General features: G+C 34.9%; 1 long non-coding RNA gene across 1 annotated transcript; it reads left to right on the plus strand.

Moving 5' to 3' along the window:
* Positions 1–8,569: 8,569 nt before the first annotated feature.
* Positions 8,570–14,786, plus strand: LOC133777944 (uncharacterized). The gene is made up of 5 exons (XR_009868924.1): positions 8,570–8,932; positions 9,233–9,294; positions 12,985–13,007; positions 13,982–14,073; positions 14,510–14,786. It is a non-coding gene; the product is annotated as an uncharacterized LOC133777944 (long non-coding RNA).
* The last annotated feature ends 2,665 nt before the right edge of the window (positions 14,787–17,451 follow it).

A 17,451-nucleotide genomic window follows, 5' to 3' on the forward strand; every position in this document is an offset into this window, starting at 1 on the left:
CTTGTAGAACTAGGTTTGTGACATAGTTGCCTTTGGGTAAAGTAGTTCTATCATCACTGATAGTACGAGGCGTACCGATCAAGATTGAGGACGTAGAACTAGAAGGAGACCTGATAGAACTGGTGATAAAGGACTTTGACGTAATACTAGGCATGGACTGGCTAGCACGGCATGGCGCAACCATCGACTGCAAACGCAAGAAGGTGATGTTCGAGACTCCTGATGGCCAGAAACTATGCTTCATGGGACAAGCTTCAGGATTACGCACACCGTTAGTATCATCTCTCAAAGCTCAAAGAATGATGGAAAAAGGATGTCAAGCGTTCTTAGCCAGCATCACAGATGTGGTAAAGGAAACACCTCTCAAGGTTGGAGACGTCCGTATTGTAAGAGAATTCCCAGAGGTATTTCCTGATGACTTGCCAGGATTGCCGCTAACTCGGGAAATTGACTTCATGATAGAATTAGTACTGGGCACCGAGCCTATTTCCAAGGCACCGTACCGGATGGCACCTACGGAACTCAAGGAGTTAAAGACGCAGCTACAAGAACTCCTAGACTTGGGTTTTATTAGGCCGAGCCATTCACCATGGGGAGCAACAATGATATTCGTGAAGAAGAAGGACGGAAGTATGCGGATGTGCATAGATTACCACGAGCTGAATAAAGTAACAATAAGTACCCACTACCCTGGATCGATGATTTGTTTGATCAACTCCGAGGTGCGACTGTATTTTCAAAGATTGATTTACGGTCCGGGTACCATCAGCTCAAGGTACGGGAAGAGGATATTCCCAAGACGTCTTTTAGAACTCGTTATGGACATTATGAGTTTCTAGTTATGTCTTTTGGTCTTACCAACGCTCCAGCTGCGTTTATGGATTTAATGAATAGGGTCTTTAAGGACTACTTGGATAAATTCATCGTAGTTTTCATCGACGACATCTTGGTGTACTCAAAGGATAAAGTCGAGCACGAGAAACATTTAAGGTTAATCTTTCTACAACTGAAGGAGAATCAGCTTTACGCCAAGTTCAAGAAGTGCAAATTTTGGCTTTCACAAGTATCATTTCTCGGCCACATAGTATCCAAGGACGGGATTGCTGTAGACCCATCTAAGGTAGAGGCCGTAAAGGATTGGCCAAGACCAAAGAACACATCCGAAGTAAGGAGATTTCTGAGATTAGCAGGTTATTATAGGAGGTTCGTAGAGGGCTTTTCTAAGATAGCCACTCCACTCACCAACCTGACCCAGAAACAGCAAAGATTCAACTAGAATGATAGATGTGAAGAAAGCTTCCAGTTGCTTAAGGACAAGCTGTGCTCAGCACCAATACTCTGTGTACCGACACCCAACGATAAGTTCGTAGTCTACTGCGATGCATCGAAGCAAGGGTTGGGTTGCGTGCTGATGCAAAATGACAAGGTGATAGCCTATGCCTCACGACAGCTGAAGGAGTACGAGCAGCGCTATCCAACGCATGATATGGAGATGGCAGCAGTGGTCTTTGCGTTGAAAATCTGGCGCCATTATCTTTACGGAGAACGGTGCGAGGTTTATACGGACTAGAAAAGTTTAAAGTACTTCTTTACTCAGAAGGAGCTCAACATGAGGCAGCGCAGGTGGTTAGAGCTAGTGAAGGATTACGACTATGAAATCATATACCACCCGGGAAAGGCAAATGTAGTTGCCGATGCACTAAATAGGAAGAGTTATGGAAGTTTAGCAGCGCTAGCAGGAATAGAAAAGTCGCTACAGCAGGAGCTGATCAGTACTGGAATAGAAATAGTTGTCGGTAAGCTGGCTAATTTGTCTGTCCAGTCAAATCTGCTAGAAGATATACGGATTGGGCAAGGGCATGAAAACACACTAGCGGCACAAATGGATGCATTCAGAGAAGGAAAGGCCACAAATTTCTCAATATCAAGTCAAGGATTATTGAGATATAAGGATCGGGTATGCGTGCCAAATGATCAAAGGATTAAGATGACGATTCTAGAAGAAGCGCACAGTACCCCGTACTCAGTTCACCCAGGGTCAACCAAGATGGCACACGACATCAAGGCAATGTATTGGTGGCTAGGGATGAGAAGGACATAGCATAATTTGTGTCTAAGTGTCTAGTATGCCAGCAAGTGAAAGCAGAACATCAGCGGCCTGCAGGCTTATTGCAACCACTTAGCATACCAGAATAGAAGTGGGACGATATAGCTATGGACTTCGTGACAGGTTTGCCAAGGACGAACAAGTAAGTAGTATGATTTGGCTTGGATAGTAATAGATAGATTAACCAATTCAGTTCATTTCTTATCTGTTAAGACTTCATACAGATCAGATCAATACGGAGACGTTTAAGTCCAAGAAATAGTACGACTGCATAGAATCTCTAAGACAATAGTATTTGATAGAGGATCGGTGTTTACATCGAGATCTTGGAATGAGTATTTGCCACTGATAGAATTCTCCTACAACAATAGCTACCAGTCAATGATCGGGATGGCACCTTATGAGTTGCTTTATGGAAGAAGGTGTCGATCTTCGTTGCATTATGACGAGGTAGGAGAAAGGCAACTACTTGGAACTGAAGCTATTAGAGGAGCTCAGGATGTAGTAGCCCTGATTAGAAAGTGTATGCTCGCTGCTCAAAGCCGTTAGAAAAGTTATGCGGATGCCAAGCGGCGTGATGTGGAATTCAAAGTCGGAGTTCAAGTTTTCTTGAAGATATCTCCTATGAAAGGTGTAAAGCGATTTGGGAAGAAAGGCAAGCTTAGTTCCCGATTTATAGGTCCTTTTGAGATTTTGGACAAAGTGGGAGCAGTTGTGTAATGACCCACTAATCTAGACTAATTGGACCATTATCGAAACTATACATAAAACTTACATTTTTACGAAAATACCATAATTTATTGAGTAACTTGAAAATAAGAGTTATTTACAAATAAACAGAATACTAAGAAGGATTTTGGGATCCCATTGTTTTTAAAACAAAACATGGTTTTAAATAAAAGACATTACATCATAATGCGGAAAATACACATAAAAACCATAAAAAACATAAAAGGAAGACTATATCCTCGAATCGAATAACGCTCGGCCCCTTGACTCCATTCATCATCGATACACATTCTCCAAGCGTCACGAATCTTTCCGCCTCTAAACTTATTTTCCTGCACATAAATAGAAAGGAGTGAGCCTAATGCCCAGTAAGGAAAATCTAACACAAAGTCACATACATAATTTCATAAGAAAACATAAAGACTTAACATAATACATATAACATACACTTATTATAATGGCCATTATTACTTGGGGTCCCATAGACTAAACAAGCATATGCCCATGGGGTTAATGGGGTCCTACTAGCTAAGTAGGTCATATGCCCATAACCCATTTGGGGTCTTGTTAGTCATATGGGTCATATGCCCAAGCCTACAAACATACACATATACATATCATAACACTTTTAATGACATAAACATATACATAACATAAGCACATAACATATTAATTCTAGCCTATTTTCCTTACCAAAGTTACCGAGATTATGGACTGAGTTGGGATTGTTGGAACACTCCTAAAACCATAAGAAAGAGTAAGTCTAAAGAAAGGAGATGAAATGAAAGAGATGGAAAGACTAAACCATAGAAAACATACTTACCTACTTATATGCTTAAAAGCTTGGATTCCCTAACCAAAATAAGAATAAGGTTAGGGGACTGAGTAGAAGGTTTTGAGAAAGGAAATAACATAAAAAATACAGAAAAGAACTAAAGTTTTGGGTTTACCTCAAAGATTGCAAGATCAATCTAACATCCACCGAAATACTATAGCACTCTCTTCCCAAAGTGTTTGATAAGCTTATGATGTTTAAGCTTATAGTTTTTCCCCAAACCAAGTGTTTACACTCTCACACTCACTTAACACTAGCAGCCTCTGAACTTAGAGCAAATGGTGAATAATGGCTGGGTACTAGGTCCTATTTATAGAGTTTGGGAATGAAAATATCTTGATTTTACTTGAATAAAAATAATGGCTTTTTAAGTGAAAATCATTTGAATAATCGTTCAGCAGAGGCTGAAGACTCGTTCAGAAGATGCTGGACTGTTGAAGGAGTTTGAATGGCTGAAGGGAAAAGAATTCAAAAGTATTTGAATTCATGCTGGTGGAGGCGATATATCGCCCCCTATAGGCGATATATCGCCTGGACCTTTGTTCCCGAGGCGACCGTGCATCGATTCGTGTTTTCCGTATCTACGTGCTGCGACATATCGCCCCCTATAGCTGCGATATATCGGCATACGCAGAATATTTAAACACGAATTTACACATTTTTAGCTAAGTTTGAGTGGATTAAACAGCCTTGACTAAGCCCTCAACGTGCTCAAAGCTGCTGACTGACCCTATACATTCAAAATTTTACCCTTATTTAATTTAATCCTCAAAAATACTTAATCCTTAATTACCATTCAAAACATATGCTTAAAATCCTATTGGTTGATGTCTAAACCTTATAATATAATAATATAATCCTTAATATCAGTCACATTAATCAAACCTTAGGTTATACTTAATATTCTTAAACTATAGGTTAAACTTAGAAAATCTATAAGTACTACTATGAGTGTCCAAATAACTCCCGGTCTGAACCAAAAATCCAAAGTAACAATGATAACACTAAACATACTATAATACTACTAAACAATTAGCTAAGTAAAGTTCTTGGACTCTACAAGTTGCGTATAGACTAGCCCTACCGCCAACACTAGCAGATAGTCACAACGTGTTCCACATCTCAATGCTATGCAAGTATGTGTCAGACCCGTCTCACGTCCTCAAGTACGATACGATAGCACTCCAGAAATACTTGAGTTACGAGGAACGACCAGTTAGCATCCTGGATAGAGGGATGAAGCAGTTAGGGTCCAAGAGTATTCCAATAGTCAAAATCCTATGGAGTAATAGTTCTGAACAGGAGGCAACGTGGGAGTTGGAGGAGGACATGCAAGGCCGGTATCCGGAATTATTTGGTAAGTGAATTTCGAGGACGAAATTCTTTTTAGTAGGGGAGAATTGTAAAGTCCAAGAACTTTACTTAGCTAGTTAGATAGTAGTAGTAATAGTAATAGCTAGTAGTAGTTATAGTATGTTTATTACTGTGGATTTTGGTTCAAACCGGGACTTAGTTGGACACTTGTAGTAACACTTGTGGATTTTATAACTTTAACCTATAGTTTAAGAATATTAATTATAACATAAGGTTTGATTAATATTGCTGGTTATTAATATGATAATTATTATAACATAAGGTTTAGATAGAGCCAATAGGATTATGACACTTGTCATATGCATGGTTATTAAGGAATTATTATTTCAATGATAAAATAAGGGAAATATAAGACTTAGTCTTCACCAGAATATGTTAGGAGCATGACATTTGTCATAGTTTTATTTATTTGTGGATTAGGTTAGATAATTAAATAGATTTTTCGTAACTTTAGGATACTGTAACTTCTGACCTATTTTTTACCTAGCTATGTTATGCATTTCGAAAAATAGTATTTCTATAAAGTTGTAGATAATTGAATTAGCTTTCTAACGGTATAAAGAGAGTCTAAATCATAGTCCTACAACTCCAGATATGTTGATTTTACTGCAGGGGAGTTTAGAGTTACAAGATCTAGGGAGTTAGAAGTTAGGACTCTATTTGTTTTTATTATTTTTGTTTTAAAAATCAAGCTTTGAATCCTTAAATCTCTCTGAAAAATTTGACCAATTTCTAAACCTTCGGCTGAAGGATATTCAAATATTTTTAATTAAATTTATTATTTTTATTCAAAGCCAAAAAGAAGATTTTTATTCCTGGAACTCTATAAATAGGACCTAGCACCAAGCATTTTCATTCATTCTTCAAGCATTGACTAGAGCCTTTCAAGTGCCAGTGAGACTATAGAGTGATAAACACTTGGGCTGGGGTTATAAGCTTAATCATTATAAGCTTAATAAACACTTGGGAAGTAAGGTTCATAGTGTGTATTTCGGTTTCGAGGTGTAGTTAGATCATAGCAATTTCAAAGGAATTCCTATTCTTAGTTCTTTTCAGTATTGTTTCATTAGTTTTATAGTCCTAACTCAGTCTTCTCTATTCTTGGTTAGGCATCTAAGTTCTTCGAACTTGAGGTTTCTTGTCAGTAAGAATATTCTCGGTGGTTTTTAGTTCATTCATCGATTTCTTTTAGAATACTCACCTCTATATTATGGTTTTTAGGAATGTTCCAAAATCCTGACTTTGTTCTCATCATCCCGGTATATTGGTAAGGAAAATAGGATAGGATATTATGTGTTATGCCATATGTTATCTTATGATTTATGTGTTATGTTAACTTACGATTTGTGTGTTATGTATGTTTGTAGACTTGGGCATATGACCTGTACACTAACAAGCCCCAATAAATTTATGGGCATATGACTTGCTTAGCTAGCAAGCCCCACAAATCTAATGGGCATATGACTTGTTAGTTATGGGACCCCAAGTAATAATGGCCATTATAGTATGTGTGACATATGTTTTATTATATGCTACGTTATGAATTTTATGTATATGAATTATGTGTTAGATTTTCCTTGCTGGGCATTAGGCTCATTCATTTATGTTTTATATGTGCAAGAAAATAGTTATGGCAGCGGAAAGATTCTTGGCAGCTTGGGGATGTGTAATGAGGCAGAATGGAATCGTTGGACTGAGCGTTCAATTAGAGGATGAAGATTTTTTTTAGTCTTTTAGTTATGATTTCTATGTATTATTTTTCCGCACTTAATTTTGTAACCAAATTATTTAAGTTATGTTTTATTTTATTTTCAAAACAATGGGATCCCATATCCTAAATGAATTTTTATGTATTTAACCTTTACTTTACAGTTTTTAAATAAAGTTATGGTTATTTCATATGTACGTTTTCTTAAGATTAGTATAGTAGTTATTAATGGTCCAAGGTCTAGAATAGTTGGGTCGTTACATAAACCGAGCTCAGTGAATATTAAGCTGTCCTCAACTACCAGTGGTTGAGCCGCGTCTTGTGCACCAATATTAATTCTGGCACTCTTAGGTCGTTTATTTCATGTTCACATGGCATAATACCATTGTACAATAATGTATACAGGTATAGGGAACCCTTAGTCCCAACATGGTCATACAACCGGGTGCGTTTTTCTTTCCTTTAATTCTGAGCGCTCTGATTACGAGAAATGACCCCTTGAGCATGATCCCTTTCCCGAGCCCTAGTGTACACCTAGTCACAACCAAGATAAGGGGGGTCTCCATCAATAATAATTGAATAAAGGTTTCCAGACCAAGTTTTAGCCTTCAGAACATTGAATTCCACCAAACATGGTAGTGGAATCGATCTCGAGCACCCTAGGTTAAGTTCCCACACCTAAAACCTCCTCAAAGCCAAAAATGCTCTTAAGAGTTGCGGCCCTAAGCCCTCCATGCCGCGGCCCGCCTCCCATCAAAGGCCCAGCCTCCCCATGCAGCAGACACGCGCCACGACCCTACACACCCACTACACCAAATATCTCTTTCTATAATACATAATTATAAGCTAATTGGAAAAGTATTATAATAGGTAACCTAAAAAGCTAGAAAGTTGTAAAGTTAAAATGGAGGGAAACAAAAAATAATGGCTGGGTAAAGTTAAAATGGAGGGAAACAAAAAAACAAAAGCAAAAACAAACACAAAATATTCTCATCAGCTCTCATCAAAAACAAAAAGAAAGGCCCTTTTAACGTTTTAGGGTTAGCCACGATTTCCACTTCTCTTCCCTCCCAAATTCACAGTAACTCCACTTCTCTTCCCTCCAATGCGCAGTAGGAAGGCAGCGCCACCATCACTCTCAACCACGGGAAGGCAGTGCCACCACCATCTTCACAGGAAGTCGCAACCCTCCGAGAGCTCGAGGTAGCTCTATTTCTCTTTCTCTGTCGCTCTCTCTTTCTTTCACCGACACCCTCTCTCATTCGCACTTTCTGTGTTTGTTGCAGGATGGTGGGGGCACGTGGCTTTGGGCGTGCGGCGGGGAGGTCAACAAGGATTTGCTGCAACAAAAGGTATTTTGTGGGTTTGATTATTGTGCTGATTTATTTTTAGATTGACTTCGATTAAAATTAATGCATACCTAATTTTATTCCTTTTATTTGGATTTGTTTCTTTGTTGTAAAATGGCTGCATAGAGGGAACCTGGGTTTGTGATATGCGGTTCCTAATTGTCCTATTAGCTTTGTTCTTGTTGTTTGTATATTAAAGTATTTTCCATTTAGACCGGCAACCAAGGCATATGATTAGATGTTAAAGTTCAAAGTTTGGACTATTAGTTCTATGCATTTATTTTTAGGAACTTTATCTTAAATTAAATGTAAAGAGTCTAAGTAATTGATTGTTTAAGATTTATGTTTCTACAACTCTATAATAAGGTCCTTGCTGTGTAAATGGGTGCTCGTCAAATTTCCTTGATTGATCCATGTGTGTATATATATATTTCATAGTGATGGATGATAATAAGTTGTTAATTTAAGCTATGCTTTGTTTTTTTCTATTCATTTAAAATAATGATTGCTTTTCTATTTTTCAGTTCTTTGCTTAGTCAAATTTGAGGCTTGTTCCCTTTGCCAAGATTACAGAGAACATTGGGGATTGGGCTTCATTGTGATGCCACTTCTCTAACAATATACCTCATTGGAGAGGGAGCTCCTGGCTGAATTCCTAGAGAGAACTTGCTGATGAATTCAGAGCCCAAGTAATTTGTTATCTCATTTCTTTTATTTGATTTTTTTTTCTTATGTTTCTATTTCTTTAGATTTGAGACTGTTACTAAAATATTATGTATATTGATGGATTGCAGCTTATTGTTATAGGTTGTGAATGAGTTCTTAAGGAGGTGAGATGAGTCGGAATGGTTAGCCTTTGTGATTTGGAAATTGGGTTCGAAGTTCAATTTGGTTTTGGTTTGTATGCAAAATTGTGGGTTAATTTTATTATGTTACTTTTAGGTTCATCAAATGGTATTTTTATGCTAATGAGAAAAATATTTTTAACAACCTGAATTACTAGTAAAATGATATGAATCAAAGTGTACTACTCTTATTACATTCTACTAATTTATAGGAATTTTGTGTCTTGTTCATGGATGTATTGCATTTCTCTAGTTAATATATCTCTTGTTGGTATTGCTCCGCAGGTGCTTTGCTGTCTATATCACCACTCTTTCCAAAAAATATTAACTTGTTTTGGCCAAATCAGGTACAGTTTAGTCAATATTGATTTAAACTTTTTTTGGTTCACATTTGAATTCATTTTCTAATACATTTGAAGCTCTTCTGATGGTTTTTGAGTTATATGACTTCAGTTCTAAGTGCAGACATAACAAATGCAACAAATACTTAATATATATATATATGCAACTCGTAGTTCCAAATATTTTTGGGGTGCATGATTATTGTTAAAATGCAATTCTTTAGGAATTTCTTGCTAGTTTGCTTGATTTTTTTTTTTAAGTTGTACAATTTCTTTTCTCTTCTAAAAAGTTGCCTCATGTGTATACATTGAGTGTCTGCTATGGATGATCAATGCTATATATGTGTTTTTTTTTATTCATTTTATTTTAGTTTTAACTTTATTTTCTCTCTCTCTCTCTCTCTGATCTGCTAAGAAGAAAATCACCCAAAACAAATTTTGATTTTGTGGTATATATATATATATGTATTTATTTATATATATGATCTGCAGTTGATAAATATATGAGATTAGTAGTTAGTTTTTGTTTTTGTTGATAAATAAATAAAGTGTAATGGCTGAGAAACTACCTTATCTCCCTCCTCAATCTTATCATCGGTGAACTAAGCTAGTCTCTCTAGACCTTGTTGGTCATTCTCTGTCATGTAAGCTTCTCTTGTTTTCCTCACTTCCTTTTTATGTCTATTCTTGATTGTTTCTCTTAAACTTTTCATGAAACTTTAGGAAATGTCAAGGTTAGTTTATTAGTATGTATAGTTTTTTAGCTTAGTTTTAGATGCTTGTTTGTCTTCTTGAGCTAGATAGTAGTTTAGGGAAACTTTCTAATGTAGAACTCATAAACTAATGGTCGATGCCTTGTAAGTGTTTGTGAAAAGGATGCAAAGAAACCATAGATAATGATGCAAAGAAAGGTGTCAGTATTTGATCAATTCTTTTGTAGTGTTGTCACTTTGATAATCATTATTGCTTATGTTATTTCATTATTGAGTCAGAAATGATTGTAATTGATTAATGTGTTTGATTTTACTGAAATATTGATAATACAATATATTAATAACTATCTCTGCCATATTGATTTGTTTTTGTTGAAAAAATTTCTTTTCTTTGTATTGATTTGGTTCTATATCATATTACTATATGAACCAATGCTTTAATCATTTTTCATCCTACTTGACCAAGATAAACATGAGGAAATTTTATGCATCTTTATTTATATGGTTAAGCATTTTTTGTTTGAGTGCTACTTGGCTGCTTTGTAGTAATTATTACAGAACAATAATTAGTGGTATTCATTTTTGTTTGAGTGTTACTCAGTTGATTCATCTATTAGTATTTCTAACATTTTTTTCTTCTTTTTTTTGGTTATTCTTCTTACATATTAATATTATTTCAATACAACGTATTTGGCCTAGCTCTCTCACTCGCGTATTTTAATCTATTTTTTTATTTATATCTAGTTTGTTCTATATTGATTCTTAATCTTTCTGCTTCATTATATTTAAAAAATTTAATCTTGTAATAATTTTCTTTGTCTTATTTCATGATTTTCACAACAGATATACTTTGAATCCAAAGTATAAAAAATAGAGTAAACTAAAGTAGCATTCAAGTATAGCGAAGAAAATGTATTTTGTTGTTTTGTATATCGATGTGTTTTTGTAGTTCTTGTATTGCTGCTGTAAATCCTATAATTGGCATTTTTATAGAAATATTTTTTTTCTTAAAAGAGAAATTGGTTGATTTAATTGTTTCCTTTTTTTTATAATTTTCGAAAATATTTGTTTTCCTTTTATTATAATTTTCGAAAATAGATGTTTTCCTTTATTATATTTTTCGGATTTGTTTGGAAATATTTGGTTTCCTTTATTCCAATTTTCGGAAACCCTCTTTCCTTTTGTGTGATTTTTGGTCAATAATATGCTTCCTTATTTAGCATATATTGTCTCATTTTGTTTATAAAGGAAACAAAGTATATTGCAAATATTCAGTACTTACCCAAAGTTATTTTTGGATTATTTGCTGATATATTTTCGTGCAGCTCAAGGATTGCAATCAGGAAACTGGTTCTTAATGTCATTAATTGTTGTTTCCTTTTTGAGCTTGTTTTTTATCCGACATAGGTCTGAGCTGTCCCCACCGATATCGCATCTGTCGGATCAACATTTTCTAAAAAAGGCAACTCTTCATCAATCAAGAATAACTTCTGTGATTCTTGCCTTTATTAGAAGAATTCTTTCTCTGCCTTTGTGAGCACGAAAAAGACTCTATAAATAGGGCTCTAAAGGCAGTGAGAAAAGTGAACTCTTAGATGCATTATTTGTGAGCATAATTGTAAGATTTGTGAGAGTTCTTCTTTGTTTTCAAGATCATAAGTATTCACGTGATCTTGTAGTAATATGTGTGTTTAGTTTTTAGTGGTGAGTTTATACCATGTTCATGAGTGAATACACATTGTAATTTGAACACAACGTTTATAGTCTTCGGGAGAAGATTTTTTACAAGCCTTGCGTCGGGAGAATGCAAGCACTCGCTGGCCATTGAAGGGAGTTCAAGTGGTTGAGCGTTTCAATCAAAGATCAGATTAGTGAAGAGAAGTACAACAAGTTGCGGCAAATCTCAAGAGGGAGTCTTGTTTTGTTTAAGTCAATGTTTTTGTACTTGTGATTCTTTATTAATTGGTTTTATTCTCTTGGCGTGGCCCCAAGGAGTAGGTTATCCGAAAGGGTTTCTGAACCTTGTAAAAATTTGTTGTGTTCTTTATTGTTTTGCACTGTCTTTTTATTGTGTTCAGTTTCTGTCGTGACAAGTTTGGTTTCTGTCCAGACAAAACTATAATCTGTGTAAACAGTTAATTACCATTCCGCACTTTAATTAATTTACTTGGTTTAATTAATTTGGTAATTACTAAAAACGGAATTTCAGCTGCTAATTGGGGTTTTTATACTACATCTATGGTTTTTATTATACTGTTGTTTGCTTCCATGTTTGAATTTGATCTAATTTTTGTGTTTATATGTGTAATGTAAGTACACTAACGTGTGAGTACCAAAATGCTTAAGTAAGAGTTTTTTTTTTGTTGAGGTATAAATGTCATTACTAAAGAGCATGGAAACTTGTTTTTTGTGATGTCATTTATCCATTTTTTTAATAATATATTTATGTATTTATATTTGTTGGTTTACTTTTCTCCCCAAACCTTAAGCTTTTCACAAATTCATTTATTTTTTATCAGTCATTTTAGGTCAAAAGTCACATTCTTGATATATTTGTGTTGCAAGCATACTTACCACTTAAATTATAGATACTTATTGATGGTCTTTTTTTTTAGAACAAGATACTTATTTCTTATTGGTAGTCTTAGATGTACTTTGTAACTATTTTCTATGGAAGAGTATTGGGAAAATAAAAACATATATAAAATGGTCCCCTTTCATTACTGCTTTTTAAAAACCCAAAAACATGTTTGTTTTGCTAAACTTTGGTAATGTATTAAGAAGTTGTAAAGGAAACAACCAACAATTATGAGATTTCTTTCTTCTTGACACTATGGGTATATTATTTTTAAATTTACATTGAGTTTACTCATTGTATGTCTATTGACTGTCTTATTAAATTAGTTTCCTTAGTTTATATATGTTCTTTTGATATTTAGATTGAAAAATAAATTGACTTATTTTTCTTTTCTCTTGTTTGCAGCTGGAAATTTTGCGTTGATTTGGGTATGTTTTGAATTAGGCTTGGCTACAATTATAATACTGTAATTGATTATTTTCATAATGTATATATTGGATTTCAGATTGTTAATCTTTATATTCTGACTATGTTCCATAGGAGTATCTAATGCAGAAAGATTTGGTCTTAATCTAGTATCTCTTGCAATTGGTCTAATTTTACTCTATATACGCAATGCATTGTTTTATATTAAGACATGGTAAAACAATGCATTTTAGTAGCTTTCATTTATGGATTATGGTTTGATAAGTCAAGCTATAAATGATATATTTTAGACATAATAATCTTTCTTTTAAACACAGTTTTGGAAACTTGTTGCATATTTTGGAGGGTGATAATGTGATCACTGTCCACTGACTTTAGCTTAATACATCTTGAGGTCTTACCTTACAATTTTGTGGCTAATACATTTGGAGCCCCTACCTTATAATTTTATGCTATGCAAGTGCCAAATATTTTGTTGTTACATTTATTCAGGTATGTTGTTAATTTACATGATTTTATATCAAAATTTTCTATTCAAGCCAATTAGACAAAGGATATCAAAGTCCTAATTGCCTTGCAAGGCTTCTATATTGGCATTTGATATTTGCAAAATTTTATTTTTTTATTACTCTTGGCTATTGGATAATGGGGTTTCAGTAGAGTTTCTGGAAAGATTCTCATTTGTTAATGGTTAGATATTTTAGGTATTGAGGTTTGGAAGAGCACTATAACTGACTATATGTTATTTTCTTTACGGGTAGAGGCAAGATAACAAGTGGGAACATGATCTTTATGAGGATAATGAACCACATGTTTCATGTATGGACTAAAATACTATCAAATGAATCTGAAAACTAATTATCGTATGCACTTATGGAATTTATTATCAATCTGTCTGGTTTCCCTTGTTAATATAGGACATTTTCTTTGGTGGAACTTTTGTTTTTCTTTACATGTGACATTGTTTTCAAACCAGTGACAACAAGGTACATAGTCAGCTAAGCTATGTTTTGAAAGAGCAATTGAAGAGACACTAAGCTATCCTCCTACTGCATACTCTGCTTTTTGGTATTACTTTTTATTCTTTAACTATTTTTGAGTTCTTTTCAGTATTGATAGCAATGACTTAGTTTTTTTTATCAATGAAAGAAATGTCCTTTATTTTCATTTATTATATGTTTCTATTAAAAGAAAAAAAATGAATGGAATTTTCAATAAAGTCTTTGTTTCACTGAATTAGTTTCCTCATACTGAGTTGTTCCTTTTTTTTCTTTTTTATTTTCAATATCTCATCTATAACCAATTGAGGTTCTTGGAAGGAAATAACAAAGTCATTGAAAGTAGGGTTCACATTTATTTTCTCAGACAATGCCAAAGGATCCTTACTTTCTATATATATGTTATGCATGCAATTGCTTTTCTCTTTTACATATATCAACTTTAACTTTTGTTTTGATAGGTCTTATTATGGTAACGATTAAATTACTATGTTTACAATGTGTAGGTATAATAGGATTGTGTGTGATGATCACACGTGAGGAAGTTATTAAACCAAGTCTTGATCTTCGAAGTGTAGCACTTAGTAGAGATGAATTAGTTCGGACTAGATATTCTTGATTGTTTGACTTGTAATGTATTGGACAAGAACATGGACTATGTGCTTCTTGAGCATCAAGACTTGTTGAATGTTTCGAAGTGTGTTTCCTTGATTAATTTTGAAGCCTAAACAAGGCTAAATATTGTAATTCTATTTAAGTAATTAATAAAAAATATATTATTTATATTATCTTGTTTGGCTTCAAGGATAACTGTTTTTCTCCTATAGTTGTTTGCAAGGAAAAAATGTTGGATTTGTATACACTTGTGGTTAGAATAAGAATAAAATTGTGTTATGCAAGTTATTTTATATAATGTAGAAGATGTGTTATTATAAAGTGTGCCATAACACTACTCTATAAGTACAAAAATGTGTTATATAGTCTTCTATAAATAGTAGCACGAAAAACTTATCCATTTATTAAAATAACACAACAAAATTGTTATCGTACACTATACAATAACACTTATCTATAACTAAGAAAAAGTTTTATGCAAAGTGCTCCAACCTACGATAACATTGCTTTCCTTAACACATAGAAAAGTGTTATGGTATGTATTTGATAATATTTTTTCGGTCTTATTAAAAGTAGCTTTTCTTGTAGTGACCCCATGCCGCGACCTGCCCTTCATTTCGGCTCCCATCTGTTCTAGAGGGCCGCGTCACACCAAGAACAGAGCCACGACCCGCCTCTTCGAACCCAGAAAAAACCTCATTTCCAACCACTAAACCTCAAATAAATCAACCCAAAACCATAATTTAACTATCACAAACACCCTAACATGTTCCTAGTAGCAAAACCCAACAAGAACCTAGCTTAAATCCTCATCCCAAAACTTCAATTCAATCTTCAATATCAAGAACCCAAGAACACTTAAAACCTAGCCAAAAACTACAGAATTAAACAGCTAAAATCATAATTCAAAACTTACCTCAACTTTTGTCTGAACCACCAGATTGCAACTGAATTAGTCTCCAAGATTCCAGCTCAAATCCTTGAGTTTCTAGCCCAAATTTCCCTTGGTTTGAATGGTTTAGCTTGAGAGAGAGAATTTGAGAAAGAGATGAGTGAGCTGAGAGAAAGAGACGGGTCGGTTTAGGAGTTTCTACTTATTTCCTTAGTTTTGTTTTATCTAACTTGTGTTAATCCCGAGGCTCGGGGTACCAAAAATGTCCTCGAGGGCAAAATGGTAAATTTCTCCAATATTCCCTCCTAAACTCTCTAACTTCAAATATATCTCCAATTATTTATTTTCACAAGCTGATAACCCAAATAAATATCTAATACCCAAAATACCCCTTGACTCGCCCCGAGTCAGGTATTGGGTCTCATTGTGACTTTCCCGCTAACTAGCTCCCTAGGATCGCCTCAAGCCGCATGCTGCAATATATCCACATAATAATGTGGTCTTCACAATTATAACATATAATCACTTTTATGCCCTCAACAGGCCAAAATTACAAATATGTCCATTTAAGCTAAACAGGGCCCACATGCATACTAATACCCGTAAACATGCATTTCATATATCCACATAATCATATAGGCATGCTTATCACAGAATCATGCATTAAATCATTAAAATTACATATAAACCAATTACGCCCTCCCAGCACACTAATCAAGGTCCTTAAGCCTTATTAATGATTTTTGGGTCGTTACAAAACATGTATTAGTTGAGACTCATGTGTTGAGTGAGGATATGGAATTGGAGGTAGAGTAATCCTATAAGGAGCAACCAGTACAGATTTTAGACATGAACCAAACCTTTAGTTAAGGTATTATAGAGGGATGGCAAGGTCGAGGAAGCGACCTAAGAGCTAGAGTTAGATATGCGGGTTTTGTATCCCAAGTTGTTTAGGTAAAATTTTGAGGACGAAATTCTTGTAAGGAGAGGATAGTTATAACGTCCCAAATTACCTAACAAGGCTTACGACCTTAATTAGGGGGCCAGGATGGAAAATTATGTGTTTATGACAGTTATATTATAATATGACTTGATATACATGTGTTAGGTGTATTAAATATGCATGTGGGCCCGTTTTTTATTAAAAGGGCAATTTTCATAATTTGGCCTGTTATGGGTATATTTGGCATATATGTGATATATGTGTGAGACCACATCATTATGTGGATATATTTGGGTTACTCTACACGAGGTGATCTTAGGGAGCAAGTTAGCGGGAAAGTCACAACGGGGTCAAATATCAGGCTCGGGGTGAGCCTAGGGGTAATTTGGCAATTTAGTACATTACTGGGATCGGGTAATGGGGAAATTATTTGGTAATTATTTGAGGATACTAGAAGTAACGGGAATTATAAGGCGTTGATTATGATTAACGGGGTATGTGGCAAATGACAAAACTGCCTTTGAGGGACTTTAAGAGAGAAATTTGGCCCTAGGGGCATTTAGGTCATTTTGTGCCAATTTAGTGACTTAGTCACTCTTTCCCTTGGCTGAAGAAAACCAAAAGCAGAGCATCACTCTCAAGCAGCTCTCTCTCTCTCACTCACTCAATTCCTCTCTCTCTCTCTCTCTCTCTCTCTCTCTTATACCTTGGGGATTTTTGGATTTTGGGAGGAGGAAAGCTTAGAAAATTGGAAGGTGGAAGCTAGAGTTTGGCTAAGGGACAACTTGGGCTTGCAGGCCATTAGTTTGTAGTAAGGATTCTCTGAGTTTTGTTGTAAGTTCTTCAAGTTCTTAAGATGTTCTTGAGCTTCAAAGCTCAAGTATGGTTTTGATGGATTATAGATCAAGTTTAAGGTTGGGTTTTGATGGTCTTGATGTATAGGTTCTGAGGTGGAATTGTGAGTTTGGGTTGTGTTTAGATGAGATTTTGGGGGCTTG

This window comes from Humulus lupulus, chromosome 5 (assembly GCF_963169125.1).
Source record: "Humulus lupulus chromosome 5, drHumLupu1.1, whole genome shotgun sequence".
NCBI classification, from domain to species: domain Eukaryota; kingdom Viridiplantae; phylum Streptophyta; class Magnoliopsida; order Rosales; family Cannabaceae; genus Humulus; species Humulus lupulus.